The 22,456-nt window shown below is 46.4% G+C and overlaps 1 protein-coding gene across 2 annotated transcripts in view; it reads right to left on the minus strand.

The window, feature by feature from the left end:
* The window catches only part of serpine2 (serpin peptidase inhibitor, clade E (nexin, plasminogen activator inhibitor type 1), member 2), a 39,367-nt gene extending 17,245 nt beyond the window's left edge, over positions 1-22,122 (minus strand). Inside the window, exon 1 of one of the 2 annotated variants that reach the window (XM_056610338.1) lies at positions 21,305-22,122. The gene's annotated coding sequence lies outside the window, so the exon portion shown is untranslated. Of the gene's footprint in view, positions 1-20,995 lie in introns of both variants that reach the window. The other variant, XM_056610337.1, reaches the window with a different exon arrangement.
* Between the last annotated feature and the right edge of the window lie 334 nt (positions 22,123-22,456).

Raw genomic sequence — 22,456 nt, forward strand, 5'->3', positions numbered from 1 at the left:
GATCCCCTCTCTCTGGATCAGCAGCAGAGAGAGAGGTCATGTTTCCCGAAGCTCCGCTAGGCATTGGAAAAAACTACTTAATTCATCGTTCAGATCTACTTTATCTTATTTTATTTCATGATCATAATACCTAACAGTATATAGTTTGTTTTCGTCGTCCTCCATCGCTCGATTCAACAATACATTTTGGCACTTTTTACTCCCGGATCAGACCGCAGAAAAAGCCTTGGACTTTCCTATCGCCAACATGCCTCTGTACTCGAATATCTCAGGCACGGAGACTGGGAAATGCACAGACTGCACCAAACTGCAACAGACGGTGGCTTTAATTGAAACGAGACTAGCAGCATTAGAAAAATGCAAAGGACCCCTACAGGATACAGTGCCGATGGGTGAGTTTGCTGAGCTCACTCAGATACAGCAAGATGATCAAAGCTACACTGTATCCTTCCCGAAGCTGGACAAGAGAGAGACAGTTCCAGCTGCGTTTCACTGGCACAGAGTCGGCGCTAAGCCAAAACAACATACCAAAGTGAATCAACAAGATCACTCAACGCCAAATGCTAAACTACCCAAAGCTAAAGTTATCAGCCGGATTAGCCCGTCACTGAAATTAACCCTGCCACTGAAGAACCGGTTCCTGCCACTTCAAGAGTCCACGAACGAGCCTGCCACCCATGCACCCCTGAGCCCCGAGATGCGTCCGGACGGACAGTGCGGACAGAGACGGAACATGAACCAGTCGCCATGGAGGCGAGCTGCGCATGCCTCGGCCACCTGTGCACCCCTGACCCCTGAAATGTGTCCGGACAGACGGTACGGACAGACATGGAACAACCAGTCGCCACGGAGGCGGGCTGCGCATGTGTCTGCCACCGTCCAACAAGGGCCCATCTCAGAGGAAGCAGATGAACCAGACACTCTGATTATAGGAGACTCAACCATCAAGGATATAACCGGTAAGAAGATCAAAACATGCAACTTCCCATATGGAATGGTTAGTGATATCAACCATAAACTAGCCAAAATCATATTGGAAAACCCCAAAATCTCACAGATTATTGTGCATGCAGGATTTAATGATATTCAAAGAGAACAGTCAGAACTGTTGTCTATTGTACACTGATCTATTGGATACACTGGACAAAATACACATCAACTCATTCATCAGTGGACCCATACCAGCAGTTGACAGGGGAATAAACAGATTCAGTCGTCTACTTGCACTGAATACATGGCTTTCCAGAGTCTCCAATGAAAGAGGAAGGGGCTTTATTGACAATTTCAACTTATTCTGGGGGCGCAAATATCTTTTCAGAGCAGATGGCCTACACCCAAACAGGTTAGGCTCAAAACTGTTGAGGGACAATCTTCTCTTCTCGCTTTACGCACAGGCCACAATCTTGCCATGGTCTGACGCACAGGCCACAATCAGAGCACAGGTTGAGAAGAAGCGAGACTACAGCCCCCCCCACACATCTACTCTGCCACTATCTGACACACAGATAGCAGACAGCCCACAGACCTTGAAGAGAGACAACAGCCCGCCCGACGCCATCAACACTGTGCCTTCCCCAATCGCTGATGCTGGCTTGACGAGGAACGGCCACCCCCCTCCTCTGCATTCCAGACCAAAGACCTTGAAGAGAGACAACAGCCTTCCCGACACCATGGACACCGTGCCCTCCCCCATCGCTGATGCTGGCTTGGCGAGGAACGGCCACCCCCCTCCTCATCTCTCCCATAGCCACAACAACTCCAGCTCCACTGTCTCCTCCCTTTGCGATTTTCCAGCTGAATTTAAGAAACAGGAATATGTAGGCATCAAACTTGCATCTGTGTCAATGATAGCATCGCCAGGTCATTCCCACAGGCTGATAACACCAAAGCGGAGGGCACCCCAGCCCCGGGCCCCCTGTACTTATAGTAGTCCTGAGTATTACTGAGACAAAAAAGGGTTCAGCCGTAGACAAAGTATAATGGACGTTTCGCATAATCTGCTGAACCCAAGGTTGCCTATGTCAAAACATGGCAACTTTTGCATTCCTGCTGTAACCACTAAGAGAGTAAAGAAATGGAAACTTAGACACACTGCTAACCTCACAAATCTCATACATATTTCCTCCAAACCAAAAACAACCTTAAAGCCTATCAACAACACCATCAGGATGGGTCTACTTAATGTTAGGTCTCTTAAAGGCCCACTATGCAACTTTTTTAGCCCAAATTACATTAAGTATGCAGGTTGAGAGTTATGCTGATGGTTCTGCATCCATTTCTGGGTCGATTGGTGGGTGTGTCATTTTCCCATGTGGCCTCTACATTGAAAAAGCGCATATGCAACTTGATGTGTTCGGACCGAGCGCTTCCGGATGTGACGCGGCGGAAGTATCCTCGAAAATGTAGTCAGATTGTAGTTTCGAAAATGCTTTACGGCACAGACACACACCCAAACATGGCACCGGCTAGATATAAACAGCCAGTTGCGAGGCAATTTGGCTTGATTTACCTTAATATAACAGGCTAGGAGTCATTGCGATGGTTCCATTATACATTTTTGTTCGATTGTTCGTTGTTTCAACTCCCCCTTGCGCATCTGGGCGGAGAAAATTAATATGTTTCTGCCGGCGACCCGCCGCCCACTCTCGCAGGAGTCTCGGGTCTCGCAAAGTAACGAATTGCTTTGCGGCACAGACCCCCAAACACGGAACCGGCTCGATATAAACACAAGTGGGGTTGTTACATTCATCATAGATCAGCCGACTAAAAAGAGACAGAGAAACCCAATGTCGGAGGAACAGAAGAAGAGAAAGGGGAGACTGACCGACAGAGAGGCCAGACACGAGTAAACGTTGGGCAAGCTTTTCAGGAATAGCGTGAACTGAAAGAAAAAGAAGACTTCAAATCAGACTCCGACTTGGCCGTGTTGCTTTTGAAATTGAAAGTACCCTTGGGTGAACTTTGTCCTCGTGGTATTCTTGATGTTGATAGTCTCTGTACAAATGTGTTTGCTCAACCATTTTGTTGTGAGTCCTGTAAAAATTGTTTTCGACCGTTTTGTTGTGAGCCCTGTATGTTTCTAGCTTGCTTGGTTGCAGCCATATAAACACCTTTGTTTCCATTGGTGTTTTGCTGTTCGTCTGTCTCGTCCCCCAGATACAGACTGAATCCCCGAATCCAGGTTCTTGTTTATTTAGATTATTATGTTGGCCAACACTCTCACACTGATTGTTCTGTTCAACCTAAGATAAAACAATTATAATCTAGGATATAAATTCTCCCCGTCAACTATAAAAAGAATGGCTTTATGTTTATTGCAATACAAATACACCATTTTAAAAATGTATAACCTTGCCTACACTTTATGAACATTTACTTCGGACATGGCTCCACGCATTCGCCGGCTTCTTTGAAAACAAATGCACATGGCTCGCATAGAAGTGCATGGGGAAGGGTCGTCAACGAATTGTTACGACAGTGTTGTAAAATATCTACTACGAAGCTGTAGGGGGCGCTGTGTAGAGAAATGTGCGTGCCAAAACCAAGAAAACAGCGAAGAAATTCCCGAAGTTGCATAGTGGGCCTTTAATAACAAATCATTTTTAGTTAATGATTTTATTACCACCTCTAAACTGGATTTTATGTTTTTAACTGAAACATGGCTGGAACAAAATAACAGTGCAACCGTTCTGATAGAGACAGCTCCTCCCAACTATAACTTTTTTGATGCATGTAGATCTGGAAAAAGAGGTGGAGGGGTTGCTGTTATATTTACAAATGATTTTCAGGGGAAACGGATGTTATTTGGTGATTTTCCATCATTCGAATACCTTTGTGCTGTATTGAAATGCTCCCCCAGAGTTCTCCTATTAATTATTTACAGGCCACCCACATACTCTGCAAATTTTTTCGATGAATTCACAGAATTATTGTCTAGCATCTCCACAGACTTTGACTGTCTAGTTATAACTGGTGACTTCAATTTTCATACTGATGATTTGAATGACAAGTGTGCAAAAAAACTTTTTACCATTTTGGACACATTTGAACTGTCCCAACATGTGAAAGAGACTACTCATTGTAAGGGCCACACTCTAGACCTGGTTATCACAAAGGGCCTCAATGTTTCTGATCTCTCTGTGACTGATCCTTCCTTGTCTGACCACTTTTGTGTTTTCTTTAATATATCTTTTATTCCCGACATACAGACAAAATCAAATAGTCAAAAAACGGTATATCAATGAAGAATCGTATGTACTTTTTAGAAAGGCCATCTCCTTACTACCACCTCTCAACCCATGTTCTGCTGATGATCTTGTAGAAAACTTTAATTTTAAAATTTTGAAAGTCATGGATGTCATTGCACCTTATAAGGTTAAAACGATTTCTGGAAAGCAAAAGGCACCCTGGAGAAAAGCTGCTTCTGTAACAGCACAGAAAAAAGAATGCAGGAAGGTTGAACGCATCTGGCGTAAAACAAAACTTCATATTCACCATGATATCTACAAAGAGAGCCTCCGTGCCTACAATTCAGACTTAAAAAGTGCTAGAGAAACATTTTTCTCCAATATCATTAAATCCAATAATAATAATGCAAAAACCCTATTTGCAACTGTTGACAGACTGACCAACCCCCAACACAAATTCCACCTGATCTCCATTCCACGCAGAAATGCAATGAGTTTGCAGCTTTTTATACTGATAAAATTGAAGGCAACAGACGCGCCATCAATATCTCCACTTCAAACAAAAATGTTGGACTACCACCCTGTTCAGGCAAAAGTAACGTGGCAGGGATGGCATGCTTTAATGTTATTGACTCTAAAACTCTTGTGGAAACTGTTACACAACTAAAGCCATCGACCTGTTGCCTTGATTCTTTACCTACCAACCTCTTCAAGAATGTTTTTGACTGCCTAGCAATAGACATATTGCAGATAGTTAACAACTCTCTGCAGTCAGGCAACTTCCCAAAAGCCCTGAAAACTGCAGTTATTAAACCCCTTTTAAAAAAGCGGAGCCTAGATACCTCTATTATTAACAACTACAGACCAATATCAAATCTGCCCTTCATAAGTAAAATCATTGAGAAAGTTGTCCTCCAGCAACTTAATCACTTCCTGGCATCAACTGGTTGTTATGAAACCTTCCAATCAGGATTTCGACCCCTGCACAGCACTGAGACCGCCCTCATTAAAGTTGTAAACGACATCCGTCTTAACACAGACTCTGGCAAAACCTCAATACTAATGCTACTAGACCTCAGTGCTGCATTCGACACTGTAGACCATACAATACTTTTGGACAGGTTAGAAAACTGGGTGGGGCTTTCAGGCACAGTCTTAAATTGGTTCAGATCCTACCTACAAAATAGGAACTACTTTGTTTCCATCGGCGACTTTGTATCAGAATCAACCAACGTGATGTGTGGAGTCCCACAAGGTTCGATCTTAGGACCCTCTTTATTCAACATCTACATGCTCCCACTAGGGCAAATCATGCATAATAACAATATTGACCATCATTGCTATGTTGATGACACGCAAATCTATGTATCGCTATCACCAAATGACTATCGGCCCATAGATCTGCTGTGCCAGTGCATTGAGCAAGTGAAAGACTGGATGTGCCGAAATTTCCTTCAGCTAAATGAGGATAAACAGAGATAATTGTATTTGGTGCTAAAACGGAAAGGCTTAAAGTAACCCAACACCTTCACTCTTTGTCCCTGAAAACCTCAATCAAAGCCAGAAATCTAGGGGTTATCATGGATTCTGATTTACATTTCGAAAGTCACATCAAATCAGTTACAAAATCTGCATATTATCACCTTAAAAATGTAGCAAGACTTAGAGGGCTCATGTCCACCGAAGACTTACAAAAACTTGTACATGCCTTTATCACTAGTAAGCTTGATTACTGCAATGGTCTCCTTACAGGTCTCCCAAAACAAACTCTAAGGAAGCTTCAGCTTGTTCAGAATGCTGCTGCTAGAGTTTTAACAAAGACCAAAAAATGTGAACATATTACACCAATTCTTAAATCGTTACATTGGCTTCCTGTAGGTCAGAGAATTGATTTTAAAATCATGTTGCTAACCTATAAATCCCTACATGGTTTAGGCCCAAAATATTTAACTGATATGCTTCCACTACACAAGCCTTCTAGAACACTAAGATCTTCTGAGACCAATCTGTTAATTATCCCCAGAGTAAACACGAAACATGGGAAAGCAGGATTTAGTTACTATGCAACAAATAGCTGGAATAAACTCCCTGAGGATTTAAGACTTGCCCCAACTCTGAGCACCTTCAAAACAAGATTGAAGACTTTTATGTTTGCTTTAGCTTTCTGCTAAATCTTAAATACTTTACCTTTATTTTACTAAAATGCCTTTTTAACTTTCAATTTAATTTTCTCACTTTCTTAAATACATTGCACTTTAAATTTTACTTACTAAAAAGCCTTTTTAACTTTCAATTAATTTTTCTATTTTTACCAGAAAGATACATGATCTGATACCAGAGAGAAAGGATAAGGGTTACTAGAATCCGGGTTGGAGTCCCAGAGAAAGTACCAAGTTCCTTTTAGGTCGGGTTGGAGTCCCGACGCGGATACCAGAGAAACTGTTGATCTGATCTTAAATACATTGCACTTTCTATTTGACTAATTTCTTTGCATATGTTTTCTTTTACTTATCTATTATTTTATTTTATTGCATAACAATGTTTATATGTGAAGCACTTTGAGTCTGCCTTGTGTATGAAAAGTGCTATATAAATAAAGTTGCCTTGCCTTGCCTATCACAGCACCACCTAGCCGCCTGACTTGCATACTAGGGCTTTGACTTTTGCCCAAAAATCATATTCAAAGTTCGTTTGTTAATATTATTAATAATATTTTGACCATTAAATGCCTTCAGTAAGACCTGGGCTGAATCCGAATACTTAGTGCATACTATTTCTGTTCAGTGTCTACTACTTGACCGTACTACACTGTCAAGTGTAGTACGGGCTACAGCTATGCGTAGAACGCCTCTGAACGCTTCCGAACACCGCCAAAACGATGTTTGGAGATGACGTATCTCCCCTCAGATGCCGACAAAATTACCTTGATAAGTAACCTGTTTTCCGTCTTGTCATTGTTGCTATTAAATTAAAAATGTCTCTTTTTATTTAATTACTTTACTTTTTTACTCTTTTTAATGTCTCTTTTTTCGCCGCTTTCTACGACGTCTTTCTAAGCCGCTGTTGGTAGTGTCTGGTCAGCCATCTCTTCTTCGTTCATTACCAGACTATGGCTACGTTTACACGATGACGGTCTGAACAGAAGACGCAAAAGTGGAGATGCGTCTTCACTTTTTATTCCGCGTTTAGACGAGCGTTTTCGGGAGGAAATCTGCGTGCATACGGTGACGCAAAAGTGTGTGGAATTCGATTGGGTATGCATGCCAGGCGGCTGAGCGCATGCGTAGAACCTTACTTCTTCTCTTACCTATACGCCGCGACAAACAAATCATGGCTACCGACGGTAACAAGAAAATTTTCGTCTGGTCAGACGAAGAAGTGGAATTATTGCTTCAGGTTACACAGGACTACAAAGCAACGAAGACACAACAAGGTGTGGACTGGGAGTCCTGCCAGACCAAATACACCGATATATGGACCGCATTCATAGAGCAGTATCCTACTCCCCCAGACGGCCAACCGAGAGTACCTTCATATCCACATGCAACGGATGAGATCAATAAACCCCAAATTGCATCTAAACTTAAAGCCGTTAGGATGAAATATAGAGGGGCCGTGGAACGCAACGCAAGAGTGGCCATGGGCGAGTTATCACACTATTTTTTGATTTGTGTAACGACATATGGGGTGGGTCGCCAGCAACCACCTCTTTGGCGAGTGGTATTGAGACTGCCGAGGTGAACGGCGACACTGTGGACTCTTGCAGTGAATCGAGCATATCTGAGCAAACTGAAGAAAGTGTCAGCCCCCAGACCTCGAGTATCCAGACCCCACTCCATAGACGAAGAGGCCTACTTCAGGTATGGTTTTTTTTGGCTTGTTAGACCCATAGACTGTCTATGGTTAGACCTAAGACCCGTGGAGTACACTTAATTACTGTAATCAACTTTCTGTATCTTTACTTTGTTCCTTTTGGGGGAAAAATTCCTTGTCAAAATTCAAGGTTACTTGACATCAAACATGAAAGAGCATGTATTTGTTTTAATAAGCACGGCTTTAGAGAATGGTGTTGGGATGGGCGTGAGGAATCGATTACTCGAGTAGGCCTACTGCTCGTTGCAAATGAACTCGGTTGGTGGACAGGCAAACTCGAGTTTGCATATACACACACAAACAAGGTTTTCTGAAACAAATGTATCAATTTTCTGTGCTGTGCCACTAACGCATGCCGTGGGCACAAAGCAAATGAAATGTATCATTTCTGTGTGGCGCGTGCCTTGCCGGCACGCCAGAATTCAAAAAGTTAAGAGATGGCGGTTAAAGCAAAGCGCAGCGAAGAATTGAAATACTTTAAATAAATAGGAGATCATAAGGTGAAATATAAAATCTGCCAAGCGAAATCGAGCTACCAGAGTAGCCTACTCACCGTTGTGTTTCAGGAGCATATGTTGCCGCATAGTACATAAGTACTATGCGGCAACATGCTTTTCTACATAGTACATAAGTACTATGCGGCAACATATGCTCCTGAAACACAACGGTGAGTTCGGGAAAGCAGACCCGCAGCAACCAAGTGTGTCGGCTATTTTCACCGCCGCAAGACGTGCTTGTAATCCCGGCCGTGTAGAGAAGGTCACAACGCTGAGTATTTCCATAGTCCATTTGCTGCCGTTTTATTTGCAGCTTTAAATTATTTGCAATGGTTAGGCTACTTGTTTTTTTTTTTTTAAACCGTTACAGGTGTTTTGAAACATTGCAACGTTACATTCTAAACATTGATTCGATTGATTCTCGAGGAATTCCGTCGATCACTCGAGTTTGGAATTTACTACTCGTGCCCATCCCTTATATCCACGACTACTGTACCTTGTTGAGTTTTTTGCAAAACACTACCTTACATGTGAAGGCAATTAGGCCTGCTTTTCTACTTCCATAAGTGGAAATAGAAGTAGGACTTTTTACTTTTAGGAGTATTTAACCATGTGTATTTCTACTTTCACTGTCAATACCAACACTGTCATCAGCTAATGAATGTTACTTTCTCTCTGCTTTTTACAAGGCAAGGCTAGATTGCCATAGAGGCGAAAGGCTCCAGAAAAGACTGTGTGGATCCAGTGCAGACCGACCTCGACATGAAGAGGAAGATTGTCGATATAATGGAGAAGGCTGAGAGAAGCAACAGTGAGAGGCTGGACACAATTGCAGAGGCTCATGTTAGAATGAGCAACAGTTTTGATGTCCTTGTTAGACACTTGTGTCAACCTCAACCAAACCGTGCCCCACCTATGCAGTACTACACAGCCCCAGCACATTCATACACACCACCACCCATGGCCCCAGCACATTCATACACACCACCAACCATGGGCTCTGCACATTCATACACACCACCACCCATGGGCTCCGCACATTCATACACTATGGGCTCCGCACATTCACACACTATGTGCTCCGCACATTCACACACTACACCACCCATGGGCTCTGCACATTCACACAGCTCAGCAGATGGGCCCTGCACCTCAATCCTGCTACAGACAATTACTGGAGGGACACTCCGATGAGGAAGACCATGATCCTGTGTCTTGGTAGTAAAAAACTGAGTTTGACACAATTTGTTTACACTTTGTTGCACTGTTTTTGTTCAGTACCTGCCTAGTTTTACAGTTTTAAGCACTTTAAGTTCATTCTTTCTCACCACCAGGCAGAGGCCCACTTGTGGGCTACACAGTGATATGGTATAAGTATGATACATGTTAAATAAGTTTACAAAAGCATTTAATGTTTACATTATCATTTAGATGCATAACCTTTGTTAACCATATATTAGTTTAATTTAATTTGTATATTTATCTGTTCTGTAAGTATGTTTGCCCTGAAGTAAAAAAATATTTGAGACTGTTTGGTTAAAATGGCACTTTATTATTCATTGCCTTGTTTGGTTTTTGATTTGACTATTGCAATAAAAATCAAAGTAAATGACAAGTTTGCAGTCTGAACAAGTTGATGTTGCAACACACCTGAGCTTAAACATTTTGATCATGAGGATCAACTCCAAATTAACATATAAGGGAACATAGTGCTTGTTCGTTTAACTGAAAGTCCTAATGTAAATAATGCTATGCTGTATTTTAATATAAAGTAGGTATACTGATCTATACAATGTAAGTGCAACGTACACTGTGCACAGTCTAGTTCAAATGCCATTAGGGGTCAAGATATTTGGTGAGGATTCTCTTTCCTCTCAACTCATTAAGGTCAGTCAGATAGGTGTTTGTCTGGGTGGGAGGCTGCAGATCCCTGTCATACTGTATGGCCTCCTGCTCAACATGGGGATCTACAGTGTCGTTCCAGGCCTCACAGTAATTGTGGAGGACGAAGCAAGCGTAGATGACACTTGGCAGGTCGGCGAGATTTATGTCCATGGGCCGTCTCAGGGCTGAAAACCTGCCCTTGAGCCGACCAAATGAACATTCAATGACCATACGGGCCCTACACAAACAAAGTCCAAAGTACTGCTCTGATGGGGTAGAGCCGCCACCAGAATATTCTTTCATGAGGTAGGGGAGAAGGGGGTAGGCAGGGTCTCCTAAGAGAAAGACAGGTATGGGCTCCTCTTCATCCACTATCTGCTTTCCAGTGAAGGTATCTTCCCAGTCTTCAAGTAGGTGTTCACCTTGGAATTGGCAAAGACACGTGCATCATGGACACTTCCAGGCCATTGTATGGCCACATCCATGAATCTGTGAGGCAAACCAATAGCATATTTTAAATGTGTACAAATACAGAGTGCTTTACTTGTATACAATAACAATATAGTGAAACCTATATGGGCTATAGAAAAAGCAGAAAACCTTTAGCCTACCTATATTTGTGGTCGCAGACCGCTTGGACATTCAGGGAATACCTGCTCTTCCTGTTAATGTAGTCCATGGCATTGACGGCTGGCTGTTTAATTTCGATATGAGTCCCATCTACTGCCCCCAAACATTGGGGCATTCCACGGTCCTTCTGTAATCCGGAAACAAGCTTCTCTACTTCGGGCACAGTATATGGCATCCGGAGGTACTTTGGACCTAGGTAGTCAGTTATGGCCTTGCAAGTTTGTCGGATGAGAATTGACACAGTTGATCGGGATAAACCGAAAGCGTTGGCAGTTTTCCTTAGGCGCCCCTCGTCGCTCAAATAATATAATGTGCAAGCTACCTTCTTCAAGATTCCGACAGGTGCCCTCATGTTGGTGGTTTCACCCTCTATGTAAGGTCGAAGTTCTTCACTTAAAGCGATAAGAGATTCTTTGGACATGCAGAAGTTTTCACGCCAGGCATTTTCATCAGCTACTCCTTCCACAAAGTTATCCCACCATCGAATAGATCTCCCAGGTCTCGTCCAAAGCCGTCTGTCTCGCCTCCGACGATTTGGTGCATCCAAATGTTGACAGAGGTGATTACAGATCCTTCTCTGTTCACTGATACTATCCGTACACATCCTGTACATTATGCTGAAAGCCTCCTGTACGCTTGTTAGAGCTGCCAGAGCAGCTTGAAGGTCCGACGCATGGATATAATCGGACATGTCTGTTTATTTTTCTGTACTGGCACGTGTATGTGACGTAAACGCGTACGACGCGTGAGCAGGTCTGAACAGTGTTTTGCGTCTTGGCCGTTTAGACGGATACGCTACGGCGGAGCGTATTCAACTTTTCCACCCTGGAGGGTGGTTTCAGATTTATGCGTTTTCATGCCCCGAAAACGCAGTCACCGTCTAAACGAAAGGCACATCCGATAAAATATTTTGTCGTTTTCACCCGCAAGCGTCCTCGTGTAAACGGGGCCTATAAGTATGAGTATTCGGATTCAGCCCTGGATTGGGCTTTGCGAGGTTTGTTTACCGGCGTTGCTATGGTTACCGGTCTTGCGTGTTCCAACGGTTTATTAGGTTTCTAATAAATCGCTGTCTAATCAATACTTCATTCACTGCCTCTTCCGTGGTCATTACAATATTATGAATAGACTGCGTCAGGTTCTCCGACGTCTCTCCCTCTTGGCCTGCCCATAACAGGTTCGAATATTAAGGGCTGCCTAATATTCGTTCGAAATTGATTTATTTTTTGATATTCGAATTATATTCGAATCACGAAGTTCGGAGTCAAAGCCCTATTGCATACCCAATCGAAATCTATAGTTACGTATTGTAACTCTAGATTCTATGAGTATAGGCGCAGCCTTTTAAGGCTATCGCTATTGGGTTTTCCCTAGGGGCAAGCCATAGCACTGAAAAATTTGTAATCCCCGCCCACCAACAGCGTGGGCCTCAATCACGTCCGCAGTCCGCACATATAACCGTGCGCCGGCTGACGTTCTGCTCCCAATAAACAGCTTTTCTTCAGCTATTTAAAGGTTAATGAGGCCGACCACTTAAAAGGCTGCGCCTATACTCATAATCTAGAGTTACAATACGTAACTATCGTTCTATGTCGTATAGGCTTCGCCATTTAAGGCTATCGCTATTTGGTTAAAAGGGCGAAGCACGATATAGTCTATGCCTCATTGGTCCCGATCAGTACCGGAAACACAGCTATATACGCTGGTATCATGCGTCAGACGTAGCATAACATACGTCATGCGTCTAACTGCACGTCATCAACGAGCAGATCTTATGTGTCTGATAAGACACAAGAGCTCTCAGCATGAATATTTGACTCCACCTCACATTGTTTAATATGCAAGGGGAATAGTCACACAATCACACTCACTCTGACAAAGCACCTAGAACTGAATGTGTCATAGAGAGGCGTGACATGTCTCTTTGGTAAAACCTAATAAAAGAGCATGGGGAAGCCCAGGAGGCTGCTGTGCAGATATCCTCCATAGGCATCCCTCTTTGCTGAGCGACAGAGGACGACATTCCTCTGGTCGAGTGAGCTCTGATAGTCTCAGGCGGCTCTGCCCCCGCTGACACATAAGCCTGTGTGATAGCATCACACAGCCAATGTGACAGCCGTTGTTTCGTCAGGGGGAGGCCCTGGGAATGTTCTCGGTAATGCACAAATAACTGTTGAAATTTGCGCAGAGCCTCTGTGCGCTTCACATAACAGGCAAGCGCGCGTACGGGGCACAAGCGATGGGCTATTGCCTCCTCCTCAGATTGATGAGGAGGGAGAGAGAAACCATTGAGTGTTATTACTCTCGATCTGAACGAGCTTGTAATACCCTATGGTGTAAAAGCCGGGTTCTGGCGTAATATGGCCGAACTGCCCTCTCCATGTATTCTAAGACAAGAAGGGGCTACAGAGAGTGCAGACAGGTCGCTCACTCTCTTAGCTGACGTTGGGGCCAGCAGCGAAGCTGTCTTGGCTGACACAAACTTTAGGGGCACCCGGTCAAGAGGCTCAAATGGGGCTTTAACCAGTGCGCGCAGCACCAGTGTTAAATTCCATTGTGGAGTGAGAGAGTCTCTCCTCACACCTTTTAGGAAGCGCTTCATTAAGGGGTGACTAAAAACAGTTTTATCCCCGAAGCCTTCGTGGCATGATGAAACAGCAGCCGCGTACGTTTTAACCGTGCTAAAAGTCAGCCCTCTTGCCATCAGTGTCTGGAGGAAAGAGAGCACACGCGGCAAAGGGCAGGAGATGGGTTCACAACCCCTCTCCGTGCACCATTTCTGGAAAGCCGCCCATTTAGCCGAGTAACACGCTCTGTTGTGAGAGAGCATCTCTCCGCCAAGGGAGTCCCTTCGTCGGCCCCGAGAGCAGTCGCTGGAGGCAGGGAAAACCACGGTGCACTCGTGCGTTGCGGTGCTATGAGAATCATATACAGCCGCTCCTCTTGGACTCGGTCCATGACTTGGGGAATCAGAGGGACGGGTGGGAATGCGTACAGGAGTGTGTTCGGCCATGGTCTGTGAGCGAACACGTCCACCCCGAGTGGGGCATTGTCCCTCGCGCTGAGAGAACACCACAGCTCGCACTGTGTGTTCTCCCGCGTGGCGAATAGGTCGACCTCCGCCTTCCCAAACTCGCTCCATATCTGATTGATCACATCGTGGTGCAGAGTCCAGTCTCCTGGTTGGGGACCCCCCTTGGCATTTTGTCGGCCCCTTTGTTCAGGACACCGGGGATGTACGCTGCTCTGATGGAGAGCAAGTGTGTGCGCCCAGCATAACAGCTGTCTCGCTATGCTCAGCAGCTGTGCCGAGCGCACGCCCCCTTGGCGATTTATGCATGCTGCTGTCGCCTTGTTGTCCGTGCGAATCATTACGTGTTGATTCGTCAACATTGGGGTAAAGTGTTGGATCACTTTCTACACAGTGAGGAGCTCCAATGCGTTTATATACATGGTCACGGGGGGCGGCCAAACGCCGCCCACTACGTGAAACTCGCATGTTCCTCCCTAGCCCGAAAGAGAAGCATCTGTAAACACTGAGATGTGTGACTCAGCCCAACGGCACCCCTCTCGCGAGACTTCGGGGCTCGCCCCAGTGGGTCAAATCGGGGCCCACTGATAGGGGAATGGTCATTTTGCGCCGCTGTTGGCGCACCGGGTTGATGCGCAGGCGAGAAAACCATCTCTACAGCCGCCTCATGTGAAGCAGCCCCAGCGGCACCACCGTGTGAGCGGCTGACATCATGCCCAGCAGCCTCATGACAGAGAGGGCTGTCACGACCCTGCCCGGGGAACAGCGCTGGAGGAGAGACCACAGCGTCTCCATCCTCTGCTGTGAGAGCTGTGCTCTCATTACAGCTGAATCCAGCTCTACCCCCAAATACATCACTCTGTGAGGGGAGGGGGGAGCTTTTCTTCCAATTTATGGCGAAGCCTAAATTCAACAGGTGTATTACCAGATTTTTTGTTTGAATAGCTGCTTCCTCCTTGGAGCGAGCCATCAAAAGCAGATCGTCCAAGTAGAACAGTACTCTCATTCCTGTTGCGTGCAGCGGCCAGAGAGCCGTCTCCACGCAATTGGAAAACGTTTGTGGGGCTAGAGAACAGCCGAACGGGAGACGGTTATACTGGTAGTGTGACCCTTGGAATGAGAAACGCAGGAATTTCCTGTGTTTGGGGATCACTGTGACGTGGTAGGCGTCCTTCAAATCTATTGAGGTGAATCAGTCGCCCGGTTTTACACACTGCAACACTCGTCTGATTGTTAACATGTGAAACGGCCTCTCCGCGATGCATTTGTTGAATAGGGCTAGATCGAGAAATCAGTCTGAGCCCTCCTGTTTTCTTGGGTACCAGGAAATAACGGGAATAGAATCCCTGCATTTCCTCTCCCTCCGGGACTGTGGAAATCACTTTTTCCGCTAGAAGGAGCTGGAGCTACGCCAAAAGTGACAGCTGTTGACCCTTGGATGACAGCGTTGTTTCCACAATCCCGTTGAATCGTGGCGGAACGGAGGTGAACTGCAGGGTGTGACCCTTGCTGATCAGCCTGTCCATCCATTTGGCCAGGGTGCATGTGTTCAGTCATTCTGAGTAATGCTCTGAAAGCGGCTGTGCGGCCTCTTGTTTTGATGCGGCTGTCATGGAAACGAGCCACGCTTGAGTCCCTGCCGCCGTTGCGAGGGGAGGAGTCCTCCTCGCAGCGCATGGGGAGCCCTGCCCGAAAGGGCTGGGTGTGTGTGTCATTAGCAGAGGCATGCCTTGTCTGCTCAGCTTGTGACAAGAGTGTAGCTTCCTCTCTCCTGAGCGCCGGGACGCGAGGAGGAATAACACTGTGACTGGGCAGCAGACTGTTGACACTGAACGAGCTGCGTGTCATTCGTAGACAGAGAGCTTGTTTTAGCGGCCGTCTCGCCACATGTCATGCCAGGCATGATGTGGTGAAGGGAAAGTAATGTAGATCAATAACACAAGGTTTATTGACGGCCTGCTTATATGTGGTGGGAAATGCGTGTGAAACAGTTATGGCCGGGCCGATAGTCTCCGGCGTTAACTGTGTGAGGAGAAAACAGCCATCTTTAGTAAAGAGGTGTTTCTCGCTGTCACACGCTTCTCCCTCGCCCCGTAATAGCTGGCGCTTGTGGGGCAGGACATCGCTCCATGAGCCCGCTGCCCGAGGCCGTTGCTGGCCGCGCGCCGCAGCCTGCGATGGAGGCGGGCGGGGCTGGTAAGCCGGACGAGGTTGCCTTTTAAAAAGCAATGTAGGGCTGGCTCGATCCATAATACGAGGTTTATTGACGGCCTGCCTACGTGTAGCGGGAGATGCGTGTGAAACATTTAGGCCGAGCCGATAGGCTCCGGCGTTAACTGGGGTGTGGGGAGAAAACAGGCGTCTTTAGTAAAGAGGTGTTTCTCGCTGTCACACGTTTCTCCCTCGCCCCGTAATTGCCTTCGCCGGCGCTTTTGGGGTGGGACATAGCCCCATGAGCCCGCTGCCCGGGGCCTTTGCTGGACGCTCGCCGCAGCCTGCGATGGAGGCGGGCGGGGCTGGAAAGCCTGGGGGCCAGGAGGAGGAGCTGCCGGCGGCGTCGTGACAGTGGCCTATGGCGGCGACAGGAGCCTGGAGCGGAGCGCCGCTGCCCGGGTGGAGGCGGAGGGCGGGAGACGTGTCTCCGGAATTTCTCTGCCTCCTCGGAAGCAGCCTGCATGTCATCCACCCTAGATGACAGACGGGAACCGAACAGCCCGTCCGGGCTGATGGGGCACTCCAGTAACTGTTGCCTCATCGGCTCAGGGATGCCCGGGGTCTGCTGCAGCCACAGGTTCCTCTGTATGCCAACACCGCGCCGGTGGAGCAGAGGCAGAGGATGACACCGGCGGTTTTCGCCACGTCGACTGCCTGTTCGGCCAGACGATGAGGGTCAGCCGCCATGGTGGAGATGTTAGGTTTCAGCAGGGCGATGTTATTCATAACAGCCTCTTGCTGCATCTTACACTGATGCGCTATGTCTGTAAGCTTGGCCGTCAGCTGGTCTTTGGGAGTGGGGCAGCGGTCGCTGAGCCCCGGCTTCACTCCAAAGACAGCACAGCAGCGGGATCCAGCGGCGGTACCGCCCTGTAACCCCGGTCTGTCAGACCCTCCGTTTTCGTGACCTGGATAAACTTTTTCACCGGGGCCCCGAGCTTCCCGTGCTCCGCTCTAGCCCCACTGAGGTACAGTCTGATGGCGGGAAACATCGGCCAGATCGGGTCGAGACGGGCGGGGCGTGTCGCGGCCTCGAGCCCCCAGATGCCATGCAGCTGGTCCGGGCGTTGGGGGGCCTGAGGCATGGGCACCGCAAGGCAATGGTTTGCAGCTGCCCTGGCGATAATGGCCGGTAGCTCTGCCACCAAAGCTCCAACCACTGGAAGTGAGGTGGCGGCAGAGACGGGCAATGCTGCTGCCCCGGGCCTCCCCATTCGGAGAGGGGAAGCCGGGGGAGACGCCCCCTCCTCGTCGCGGTCGGAGTCATCCGACTCCGAGCTCACAAGGAGAGAGGGGGCATCGTCGAGTGGGACAGTAAAGTCATCGGCCCATTCAGCAATGGCGGCGGCAGTGTCGGCTCTGCGCTGTCTGTCGTCCGACGGCAATGTCGCACAATGCCGACACAGACGGCATGTTCATGCCCAAGGCAGCCCTCGCACACCTCATGGCCATCATACAGCAAGATGTAATTCGTGTTACATGTCTTGCAGATGCGGGTCGTCTTCGAGTCCATAGTATCTATTTATATGCTTGCTACAAGATCGTCCTGAAGAAAAATGGGAGCAGAACGTCCGCCGGCGCACTGTTATATGTGCGGACTGCAGACGTGATTGAGGCCCACGCTGTTGGTGGGCGGGGATTACACATTTTTCTGTGCTACGGCTCGCACCTAGGGAAAACATAATAGCGATAGCCTTAAAAGGCAAAGCCTATACGACATAGAACCACACACTTTCGCGTTACCTTATGCACGCAGATTTCCTCCCGAAAACTGACCGTCATCGTGTAAACGTAGCCTAAGTGCACTAATTTTCAGATGTCAGTGTTGTTCCTAATCTAATACTCCGTGGTGCACTAACCGGAAATACGATCCCGACTGCCGCTGCGGCTCCTCGCCATCAATAAACATCCCGCTTTGAACGGTGAACTCTTTACGCCTAGCAGCTATAAAATCTATAAAAGTTATAAAAACTACAAAATGACTATTAATGCAGGCTATGTGGAAAATGCGCCGACTTAGGCTCAGCCCTCTTCTCTACATAGCTAAGATGGCTGCCGTTGAGTACGAAAAGTCGATCCACACTTCGGTTTGTTTTCGCCCAATCTAAATTGGAACGCCCTACGTACTCAAAGTAGTACGAATAGAATGGATATTCATTGGAACACAGCAATTGACTTTGCATGGCTTGCTCGCAAAATGCATTGTGGGTCCGTCCGTCCGTGGCCTGCGTCAAAAAGTTGAGGAATGTTCACTTTTTCAGGCAGCGGCGGATCCGTCGGCTGTATGCGTCTAGAGATTAGTCCCCTATACGTCAGACACGCCCTCGGTCATCCGTTGACGGACTCATGTAGTGCGCCTTGTAGTGTGAACAAGACGTTGCGCCTTGTTCACACTACATGCGTCCGTCGGCGGATGGCCGAGGGCGTGTCGGACGTATAGGGGACTAGTCTTTGTAGATGCATACTGCCGCCAATAAAATCGTTTCCCGCTACAAAGCTGATGTGTGGATATAAAGAGCGGAGGACACAAACAACAGGTGACTAAAACCAATCCTATTATTCCACATTTCTTATTAAATATAGAACGGCCGGATTTTTCCTGCTTCTTCCTGCTTGTTATTGCAAAATGGATCCAGGAAACGCGTGGAGCGTATATGCATAACCACGATCTGATTGGCCGAAGCAAGGGCGAAAATTGGGTCCCCTCCAATTTTCGAGACAGGCGCATTTGTCCCACCCAAAAATTATACCGCAAAATATCTGATTTTTAAATATTTTAGACGTTGTATGCCCCCCACGGAGCCTTTAAGGCAGCGCGCAGGGTTGGGGGCGGTTGGGGGTTAAGGCCTTCAGGCTGGAAACGCATTTGAATCGCTGCCTAGAAGGCTAAGTTGGGGGCATAAAGCCTGATTTCCACCGGGGACGTAAGCGCCGCGGAACGGCTGCGCCGCGGTCACCGCTGCTGATCACTGCCACTCTAATCGCTTGATCTCGTGATCTCGCGTGAATACGGCTATCTCCTTTACTTTACAGTAAAGTAAAGGACAAAAGCCGATTTGATCTAAGTGACTGTAAAAATAACATAATTTTTCTATTAACTTAACCCATGTCATTTGAAAACGAGTAACGTCACACATCTCCCACATCTAGAAAGGAGTTATTCTGTCTGTATGTTTTTCCCTTGTTCTTCACAATCCCAGTATTTTTCTATGCCTTATTAATCTCCACTGCTTTCATATTAGAGATCAGATGAAGTCCAGCTGGACACTAGTGAGGTTGAATCAGGGAAAGCCAGCACTGCAGAGTTGCAGGTAGGTGCTACCTGCAGTCCCTCCAGTAAAATGCGGCATAATCAAGGCCAAAATTCCTTGATTATGCAGCATATTTATGCAATTTTTTGCGATGAAATTGTGGGAACTTGCAAAAATTGCGGGAACTTCTGAATTAATGCGGGAACTTGCAAAAAATGCAGCTTTTCAATGAAGTTCACGTCGCGTAATTCCGTCACTTCATAACGTTCCCATGGCAACAGGGGGAAATGGCTGCTCTTGTGTGAAGTAAACGCAACATTTTAACATTCTGCCAAGATATGTGTGACTTTTTTGCAACGAAAATGCAGGGATTATGAAAGCCTGCAAGCCCCCCATATTTTGCACGGAAATCGGCAATATATGCGGTGAAAGTGCGGCATATTCGGAAAAAATGCGGCCCCCTCATATTTATGCGGGCTTTGGCTGGTTAGACAATAAGTCAATTTGCAAGCAATTCGCGGCTGCAAATGACAGGAGGAGAAAACATTTTGGCTCTTTTGCCTAGGCCATTGTTTTTCAACCTTTTGTGTGCCACGGCACGTTTGACACTGTTGGATAACACTACAGTGCTATTTAGCTTTTATTTGTATCAGAATCAGAATTTATATTTATCAGTTCATTACATCCACTCTAATGTCGTTTTCGTTTACCTTCACACACACCAATTAGTTAGTGGAAATGTGGAATAATATCACATACTCAAGTAAAAACAAGTTGGTGTATATGTTAAAATTCTGGATGCTGTTTTTCCCTTTAACCTTTGCCTGTGTGTTCATTGAGGCATAAGATACAACTAAGAAAAGAAAAGGTATTCAGAAAATACGAATTCAAGTTTAGATCAATATTCCTCCCATGTTATTTATCAGTCTACAAACTGTATGATAAGGCCTGCAATTAAAGAATTGATTTGATATGTATCAGTTCAATGCTGCCATTCAAAATGTGTTTTCCTTTACAAATGTATATTTTTAGAAGAATAAAATACATTTGTGAATGTTTTGCAGTGTAGCTCATTTATGACATATTTCTCTTCGAACCATTAATGGACCTGTCAGGTTTCCGATATGTGTCCCCTCGTTAAACTCGTTCCTACCCCCCTGGGCCGAAGTATCCGGCGCTGCCTGAAAAGTTTAACATTCTCAACTTTTTGACGCAGGCCACGGAGCCGAATAGACGGACGGACCCAAAATGCATTTCGCGGGCGCCCCATGCAAAGTCAATGAGATCCGCCAACGGACGGAGGTAATGTGAACAAGCCCTGAACAAACAACACCGTCCGACAGCTCCGACTCCTCCGCTCAGTGACCGCGTTTCATATGCAAGAGTGATCGATATGTAAACGACCGATCACCAGAGAATGGTTCTTACCTGGAGATGACGTGTTCAGCGTGTCTTGAGCGAAAAGTTTCCCTTGTCGTGGATGGTTGGGAACGCAAATATGTAGAGCTTTAGGCTACTCTGGGTACAGAACGCATGCACACAGGGCTTTACTCTGGCTACTGAACGAACACACACATGCAGCGCTTCTCTAGGCGGACTGAACTCCGCCCTCTGGAAGACGCGCGAGGATCACCGGCCACATGATTACATCAACACAAACTGAGTCCCCCCCGTCTCTGAAAGGCAGATGTGGTGTCAAGTGGCCAGTGATCGCTAACGCAAGAAAAAAAGACTCACCCACTACTGCGGGGTATTCCACGAACGGAGGTTTAACAAACACAGAGTTAACGCTGAACTGTAGTTTGATTGACCCTGTGCCAACTAAACCAGAGCTGTAGGTTCCACCGCACGGGTTATGTATTAGTTCAATCAACACGGGGTTGGTTAACACAGGGTTGTGCGCGTCCACGCCAAACCTATAAAGACGTGATGTATGGATAATGGAAACCCTGATCGAAATGGCGAAACGGGCCGCTTATTTCAATTAAATGGAACTCCAGGTTCTCCTGGAGAGCTATGACGAGGAGAAGGACATTACCACAAGAAAAGGGACGCCAAAGCCTCTGCAACCCAGACAAGCCAAAGCCTGGCAGCGGATCACTGACCGCGTAAATGCGTAAGATGTCAAAAGCATGATTCTTAATATTTGAGCCATGAATCTAGGCCTATTAATATCCAAGTTAAGCATTCTTAATGTTCCTACCACATAACCCCTTTCTTCTAAAAAAATATGTATTCCGATGGCTCCCAATCGGTCAGCGGATCAAGTAAAAATGAAGTATAAAAGCATCATACAAACTGTTAAGCTTTTCCTACCATCGTGTAGGTATATTTTGTCAGTCCAGCATTTAAATTGTCATACCATAGGCCTATTTGTGACTCCGACAGTCGGAAGGCTGGATCGGGCCCTCAAATTGTCCCCGGTGGAGGAGCTGGCGATATACATAAATTCTGGGCGCCCTGGCATAGGACATGTACCTGGATGTACCTCCTAAGAGAGTCAAGGGCCATGTGAGGGTACCCCACTGGTTGAATGTAGGTTTTTCTGTTTTTCTTGTATTTTAGATTTTGTTTGTCTTCGAAGTAACACATGCAAACCATGTGCGGACCACAACGCAAATGTTCCTAATGTTATTTTTTTGGTAACTGGGTAGAAAACCTATAAGTGATTATTCATCAACTTCACAGATCAAGATGGATTAGTGGTTGTAATGGAGCCGCAGGCTACGATCGAACATTCTCCAGTGGATGTAAGTCCGTTCTGACTATTTTATACTTTCTGTTGTAAGCGCCTCTCGGCATACTCAGCCAATATTGCTCTTCGTATGATAGGAGGCCGATGGAAATCTTAGTCCGGACGACGTGGATGGGTCATCTGAAAGGACTGAG

The sequence above is a fragment of the Gadus chalcogrammus genome, chromosome 16 (assembly GCF_026213295.1).
Source record: "Gadus chalcogrammus isolate NIFS_2021 chromosome 16, NIFS_Gcha_1.0, whole genome shotgun sequence".
NCBI classification, from domain to species: domain Eukaryota; kingdom Metazoa; phylum Chordata; class Actinopteri; order Gadiformes; family Gadidae; genus Gadus; species Gadus chalcogrammus.